Below are 8,874 nucleotides of genomic sequence, written 5' to 3' on the forward strand. Positions count from 1 at the left end.
TTGAAAATATTCCATGAATGCATCATAGTTCAGTGACATCCATATACCATTATTATGGATTTCACAAATAAAATTTTTTATTCAGTTTACTTCTATTCCTGAGTATTTACTGTGGAGAAGAGGGTCTGCATTATCTTTGGTCACAATAATTTAATATGATCCATCCTAACTGGTTGCCTTCTATGCCTGATGCTCAAGAGATGTGGCCTCCTCTACCATCATCACTATGGGGATTTTCTTCACTTCTCCCCTTTATTGAATTTTTTATTTTTTATTCATTTAGCTGGCGGAAAACCTCTAGTTGATTTCTTGGAAGGGGTGATTTTGAGATAATTCATGTGGTTGAAAAAATTACCCATCTGATTCTAGTGTCTCCTTTTTTGGGCCTTATTGTGTTAAATTATTTATGACCAGGTATAAGTGATTGCTTCTTGAAACATTTTCTAAAAAGATTTTATTTATTTATTTTAGAGCAAGCAGGGGGGAGGGGCAGAGGGAGAGGGAGAGAGTGTCTCAAGCAGACTCCACGCTCAGCATGGAGCCCAGAGCCCAGGGTTTGATCTCAAGACCCTGAGGTTATGATGTGGGTTGAAACCAAGAGTTAGCACTTAACTGCACCACCCAGGCACCGCTAAGTGATTGCTCTTAAAAGTCCAGCCCTTGAGGTAAATGCCCCATGTCTAAGTGATACACCAAACTTGGACCAGTAGATTCCATTATCTGCCAGGTACTGGTACTCCATACTGAGTATAGTGCAGGAGTTGGCAAATTTTTTCTGTAAAGGGCCTGACGGTCAATATCCTAGAGTTTGTGAACTACAGGGTCTCCGTCACAACAACTGAACTCTGAGGTGGTATCTTGAAAGAAGCCGTAGATATGTAAGTGATAGAGTGTGGCTGTGTTCCAGTGACATTTGCCATGACACTTGAATCTCATTTTCTCTTTTTTAAAATTTTTTTTATTGTGTTAGTCACCATACAGTACATCCCTGGCTTTTATGTAAAGTTTGATGTGAATCTCATAATTTTCAATTACCACAAAGGACTGTCCTTTGATTTCTTCCAACATTTGAAAATGTAAAAGCCTCGCCTCCCTCAAAAAAAAAAACCCTGTAAAAACCATTCTTATTCTTTGCTGATTGGCAAGAGCCACACAAAAAAATTCAGCAGGCCAAATTTGGCCCATAGGCCACGTTTTCTGAGTCCTGAAGAGTCAACAGTCATGCTGTAATGGACATTTTATTTGACCCATGGAGATGGACATAAGAAAATCCAAATATAGATAAACATAAAGTTACATATGATGAATGATAAGAAAAAGAAGAGGATTTTGAGAACCAGTGATGGATGATCTTGATTTAAATCAATAGGGATATAAGGAAGGCCTGTAAGAGAATAAATAAGCAGCAGTTTGAAAGATGAGAGTGAATGCTTATGGCAAAGACAGGGAGAAGAGAATTGCTGGTATTGCAAAGGCCCCAAGAGAAGAAAGTGCTTGAGACTTTTGAGAGGAACTGGAAGAGGTTCAGAAGTGTGGGAACATCACCGCTGTGTGTTCACTTCATCTCCCCTTCGTGAAATCACGCTTAGTTCTGATTTAAATGTTTAAATGTTATTTGGCTGGATCCCCTTTCTTAAAGAGTTCCCTTAGACAGCTTATGTGGGTCACTTCAGTAAATGGCAAAATTGCTGAGCCCTTGTATGCCTAAAATTTCTTTCTTTTGCTCATGTATTAGTCCGGGCTCTCCAGAGAAACAAAACCAATAGGATGGATGGATGGATGGATGGATGGATAGAATCTATAGAGCTCTCTCCATATTTATGTATATATCATCTATTGAACCAATAGGACATATATATATAGAGAGAGAGGAGGGAGACAGGGGCGCCTGGAAGTCCCAAGATCTGCATTTGACAAACTGGAGACCCAGGAGAGTCAACGGTATAGTACCAGTTGGATTTTGAAGGCTTGAGAACCAGGAGAGCTGATGGTGTAAGTTCCAGCTGGAGTGTGAGTCAGAAGGCAGGAGACTGATGTCCCAGCTTTAAGATAAACACAGAAAGCTTTCTTATTCAGCCTTTTCATTCTGTTCAGGCCTTCCATGGATTGGGTGAGGCCTGCTCACATAGGTGAGGGCAATCTACTTTACTCATTCCCCTGATTCATATCATAATCTCACAAAAAACACCGTGACAGACACACCCAGAAATGGTGTTTAACCAAATACCTGAACAGCCATGGCACAGTCAAATTGCCACATAAAATTAACCATCGCAGCTCTCACTTGATAGGGGGATTTTGGCTAAAGAAGTAGATGCTGTTGGTGTTCAACCCAAACAATCATTGTCTGTTTTTTCCAGCCTATCCCATGGATGGTGACTGAGTAAATTATGTTTATGCTTAACATGTGTCTGGTACAGTGCTAAAAGTTTCACATAATTAACCAATTATTTTGAGAGAGAGAGCTCAAGTGCGGGAGGGTGGGTGGGAGGGAGAGAGAAACTCAAGCAGGCTTCACACCAGCATGGAGCCTGACATGGGCCAGATCTCACAACCCTGAGATCGTGACCTGAACCGAAATCAAGAGTCAGATGCTTGACTGACTGAGCCACCCAGGTGCCCCCCTAATTAACCGATTTAAATCTGGCAGCAAAACCCTGCATATATGGTAATAATGTTGCCATTATAACAATAAGGAAAAATAGAGCTTATGAATAGTAAGCAACTTGCCCAAGGCCCACCATTTCCAAGTGGGATGGTATGGATTTGAGCTGTATTGGTTGTGTTTCAGGGCCTTCAGGGCTTAACCACTCTTTGTTATACAAATATTAAAAAAGGAATTACCTTAAGTATGAAGAAAATTGAATTTCAAATTTTTATCAACCAGTTAGAATTAGCCAGTGTCTCATATCAAATGTACCTTTAAAAATACTGTTTATATTACACATTTGTATTTTACACCACATCTATAACTTTACAAAGTTGGGGAGACCTATTTTTGTATGTAACCCTTTTTTTTCTCATTTCTTCAGATCTTGCATCAGTCATTATAATTCTACATAATTATTATTAATACCTGCCCAGATTTCCATTTTTTGGAATAGAATACTTTGCCTATTCATAATTGTTGATTGTTTCCAAACTTTCCTAATGTAAATAATCCTATGGAAAATATAATTTTTCAGTTTAGTTTAATCATTACCATGAAGTATATTCTTTTTTTCTTTTTTTTTAAAGATTTTATTTATTTATTCGACAGAGATAGAGACAGCCAGCGAGAGAGGGAACACAAGCAGGGGGAGTGGGGGAGGAAGAAGCAGGCTCATAGCGGAGGAGCCTGACGTGGGGCTCGATCCCGGAACGCCGGGATCACGCCCTGAGCCGAAGGCAGCCGCCCAACCGCTGTGCCACCCAGGCGCCCCTACCATGAAGTATATTCTTTTAAATGAGTTGCATTCAAGAACATGCTTATTTCAGGGACACCTGGGTGGCTCAGTTGGTTAAGCAGCTGCCTGCAGTTCAGGTCATGATCCCAGGGTCCTGGGATCAAGTCCTGCATTGGGCACCCTGCTCAGTGGGGAGCCTGCTTCTCCCTCTGCCTTCTGTTCCCCCTGCTTGTGCTCTCTCTCCCTCTAATAAATAAATAAATAAAATCTTTAAAAAAAATGCTTATTTTAAGTAAGGGCATAAAATACCCTCTAGGAAAGTTGTATATGAATTTTTTTACACCAAATTAATTTGGGATTAATAGTGCATAAGAATTGTGGTACAATGGATATGATTTTTTATAAAATTTGGTAGTTTTTAGACCAATATGGAATACTTCATGACATTTCTATATATCTCATAAATTTAGATGTATTTTCACATACACATTTATTTTTATTAAATCTCCATTTATATCCTTAGCTCATTCTTTTTCACATCAGTGTGTTCATCTGTATATTGATATATAAAAACTGCTTATTGGGGCACCTGCTTGGCTCAGTTGGTAGAGCACATGACTCCTGATCTCAGGGTTGTGAGTTTGAGCCCCATGTTGGGTATAGAGATCACTGAAAAATGAAATCTTAAAAAAAATTGCTTATTAATTCAGCCAAATAATATTTTGCTTCTCATACATGGAACAAAAATTTTCTGCTTAGTTTGCTTTTAACTTTGCTCAAGGGGGTATTGAAACATGTTATTTTCACAGATAAACCTGTTAATTATTTACTTTATGATTTCGCTTGGATGTCATGCAGTCAACATTAAGAATTATAATAGTCTTAATTTCTGTTTTGTAAATACATTGGTAGCTATGTATTCTTCATTATTTTTCTTACTGGGTTAAAATATATAACATGTTTACCATTTTAACAATTTTTAAGTGCACAATTCAGTAACACTAAGGACATTTACACTGTGCAAGCACTACCACTATCCATAACCAGAACTTTTCACCATACCAAACCAAAATTCTGTATTTGTTACATAAATCCCTATTGCCACCACCTCTGCTCCCTCAAACCCCTGGTAACTACTGTTCTACTTTCTGTCTCTATGGATTTGACTTTTCTAGGTACCCTATATAAGTGGAATCATAACAATACTGTCATTTTGTGTCTGGTTTATTTCACTTAGCATTACATTTTCAAGGTTCATTCATATTGTAGCATATATCAAAATTTTCCTTCTTAAGGCTAAATAATATTCCAAAACATATATACATATATGAAAACATACATACATACGTATGTGTGTGTGTATCACATTTAGTTTATCCATTCATCTGTTGTGAACATTGGATTTTTACTACCTTTGGCTGTTGTGATATAATGTGAACATTGGAGTACAAACATCTGTTGAAATCCCCGCTTTCAATTTTTTGGGGATATATATCTAGAAGTGGAATTGTTGGATTAAATGTTAATTCTCTATTTAAAATTTTGGGGAATCACTATATTGTTTTCCACAGCAACTGTACCATTTTACATTTCTACCAGCTGCACAAAGGTTTTAGTTTCTCCACATCCTCACCAACACTTGTTATTTCTTTCTTTTTTAAAATAGCCATCCTACTGGGTGTGAAGTGGTATCTATTTGTGGTTTTGATTTGCCCAGTTTCCCTAATGATTAATATTGATCATCTTTTCATGTGCTTATTGGCCATTTGCATATCTTCTTGGGAGAAATATCCACTTCGTTTGCTTATTAAAAAAAAGATTTGTTTATTTATTTGAGAGACAGAGCACGAGCATGGGGGGGAGGGGGGAGGGGCGGAGGAGAGGAAGAGAGTCTCAAGCAGATTCAACACTGAGCACAGAGCCTGACACAGGGCTTGATCCCACAACCCTGAGATCACAACCTAAGTTGAAATGAAAAGTCAGATGTTCAACCAACTGAGCCACCCAGGAACCCCTATTTGCTCATTTTTAACTGGGTGGTTTGTTATTTTGTTGCTGAGTTGTAGGAATTTTTATATGTTCTGGATATTAATCCTTTTTTTTTAAAGATTTTATTTATTTATTTGACAGAGAGAGAGGCGTCGAGAGAGGGAACACAAGCAGGGGGAGTGGGGGAGTGGGGGAGGGAGAAGGAGGCTTCCTGCTGAACAGGGAGCCCAATGCGGGGCTCGATCCCAGAATGCTGGGATCATGACCTGAGCGTAAGGCAGATGCTTAATGACTGAGCCACCCAGGCACCCCTGGATATTAATCTCTTGTCAGATAGATAATTTGAAATATTTCCTCCATTTCTGAGGGCCACATTTTCACTTTGTTTATAGTGACTGCTGATATACAAAAGTTTTTAATTTTGATGAAGTCCAACTCATCTATTTTTGTTTTCCTGTGCTTTTGGTGTTATATCTGAGAAATCACTACCAAATCCAATTTTATGAAGATCCCCTCCATGTTATCTTCTAAGAGTTTTTTTTTTTTTAAGATTTTATTTATTTGACAGAGAGAGAGACAGCCAGCAAGAGAGGGAACACAAGGAGGGGGAGTGGGAGAGGGAGAAGCAGGCTCCCAGCAGAGCAGGGAGCCCGATGTGGGGCTCGATCCCAGGACCCTGGGATCACGCCCTGAGCCAAAGGCAGACGCTTAACAACTGAGCCACCCAGGTGCCCCTCTTCTAAGAGATCTATAAGCTCTTCCTTTTAGGTCTTTGATCCATTTTGAACTAATCTTTTTTTTTTTTTTATGACGTGAGTTAGGGCCCAGCTTCATTCTTTTGCATGTGGGTATTCAGTTTTCCCAGCACCATTTGTTGAAGAAACTGTTCTTTCCTCATCAAATGGTCTTGGCCTCCTTGTCAAAAATCAATTGACAACATAGTGTGTGGGTTTATTTATGGTCTCTCAATTCTATTCTATTGATCTGTGTTTCTATCACTTATGTCAAGAACAGTTTTGATTATGATAGCTTTGTCATAAGTCGTGGAATAGGATGTTTGAGTTCTCTAACTTGGTCAGGTTTTTAAAATAATCCGTATGCACTTCAGCATGTATTCAGTGCATGTTAAGTGCATGGCTTTTATAATATGCTCATAAGATCAATATACTCATCATGCAGTTTTTATCTGCTTGAAGTATCATTTACTGAGTGATGTGTTAAAAATCTCCCATTATGTGTTTGAATTTGTTGCTCCTTGTAGCTTCTATCATCACTTTGTCTCCAGGTTCATTCATTTTGTAACACCCCAGGTAGCCCCAGCATTATTGACTTTTCAGTTTCTGTTTTCACTTTTTCCCCCAATGCAGATTTCTTTAATATTCTTAGATACTCATCTATATAACCACTTGATAGAATATCTGTCAGCATTTGAGATAATTCTTCTATTTTACTGAGCATTTCTAGGTAGTTTGTAGGATTTTCGTGCTCCAAATAGATGTCTTCATATTATTTCATGAAGTCTTGCCAGATTCTGTTTGTTTTCGGTGCCTACCTACCTCAGCCCCCTTTACTGTTATTTCATAGCTCTTAGTTGTACTGCGTTATAAGTGTCATATTACTGGTCTACCGTTCTAACTCAACAGGCAGATATATTTCAGATTCATCTCTGTGTCCTCAGTAGAAGGACTATCTGTAGGTTAAAAGAAGGTTCTTGGTTCCAGCATCCTGATGGGAAATGAAATCACAAAGTGTTAGAGGTCATGATTGGAACTTAATAGAGGTCATGATTGGAACTTACACAATTTTAGTAAATGCTAGACTGGTGGAAGAAGGACTTGAAATATTTGTTTCTGGGCTAGGTGGGAGAAGGATCAACCAAATGTCTACAGGGGATAATTTGGGTCTAAGAATTCACAGGAGTATTTACTTATTCCAGGTCCCAAGGCAAAAACCTGCATTCTTACAGTGTCAAGGGTGTAAGTTGTGTATCTATTTCTCTCTGTCAGGAATTAAGCTCAGGACAGATTAAGGATAAACATCTTAGCCTAGACCTTAATCCTTAGACTCTTCTCTGTGGGTCTAGTTTCAATTCTACCCTTTTAAGAGAAATTGTAACACCACTCTGCAAACTTTGAATGAATCAGTGTATGTCATCTCTAATAGGCTGGAGTACTATCTCCGCTCTTGAAAGAACCCAGGGTTCCCAAGGTTGGAGGTAGCAGTTCAGATTTATTAAGTCTGAGTATAAGAATGGAACTATTGTAAATTGGCTAGTTAGGAGATACAAAACATGACTGTTCATTCATGGATTGTAGCTCCTCTTTCTCTACCTGCCTCAGTTTCCCGAAGACAGACATGGGGGAACAATCAGTTTAAAAGCCAGGTATAGCAGGCTTTGATAATTCCACGAACTTCTGCTAATGCTCATTGCTTGTGTTTCCCAAGCATAGAAGAATTTATTTTGTTTAAGCTCCTATCTTACAATATTCTATAAATTAAGTTGGCTCCTCTTCCCCAAGGGATAGTCTTAAATAATAGCCTCTAATGACTTTTCTTCCAAAGTTCATGTAGTCTTTAAAAAGGTCATTTGGCACTATTTGATTTCTGCTAGAAAAGCAGAAAAGCATGTCCTAGAAGGGAAATATAAATGTCTCCCCTTTGTTGGTATTCTGAATTTTTGATGAGGTGGGAATGAATACTTACATTGGAATATTCATATAAAATCCCTGCTCTGTTCTTGATTGAGATGAGATAGGAACATGTGATGACTGTTCTTAGTATACAATAACCTGAATGAATCAGTAAAGATTATGATTGGCTGTAAAAATGACCCAGAATGACTGGTTCAATCAGGAAAATTTTTCTGTCACATAAAATTCTGGAGGTGGCAGTTTAAGCCAGGTGTGGCTCTGCTCCAAAGTCCTCCAAACCATCTTATTCAAATCCAGGCAGTGGAATGGAGGCATGGGGGAAGGAAGAAAGGGAGATAACCAGGTGTGTTTAAGGTAGATTCCTTCAAACTGCCACACAATTTCAGTTATCTCCGGTTGGCCATAACAGAAGATCCCTGAACGAATAAGATGGGGGAATCATCATCCTAGTGGTGCACATAAGGAAATAAAGAAGTGATTGCTCTTTTTTTTAAAAAAAAGATTTTATTTATTTATTTGATAGAGAGACAGCCAGTGAGAGGGGGAACACAAGCAGGGGGAGTGAGAGAGGAAGAAGAAGGCTCCCAGCGAAGGAGCCCGATGTGGGACTCGATCCCAGGACTCTGGGACCACTCCTGAGCTGAAAGCAGACGCTTAACGACTGAGACACCCAGGCACCCCTGATTGTTCTTTTATTATGGAAGAAAGGGAGATCGATATGGGGGGTAATTAGCAGACTTGGCCCTAATTCAAATACCAACCATGGAACCCAACTTCCTGGACACCAGTATTGAACAAAAGATCTAGTAGGCTGGAATTAATTTATTGAAATGGGGGTTTACTGGTAT

Source organism: Ursus americanus, chromosome 21 (assembly GCF_024610735.1).
Source record: "Ursus americanus isolate L20-20 chromosome 21, mUrsAme1.1.p, whole genome shotgun sequence".
Taxonomy (NCBI): Eukaryota; Metazoa; Chordata; class Mammalia; order Carnivora; family Ursidae; genus Ursus; species Ursus americanus.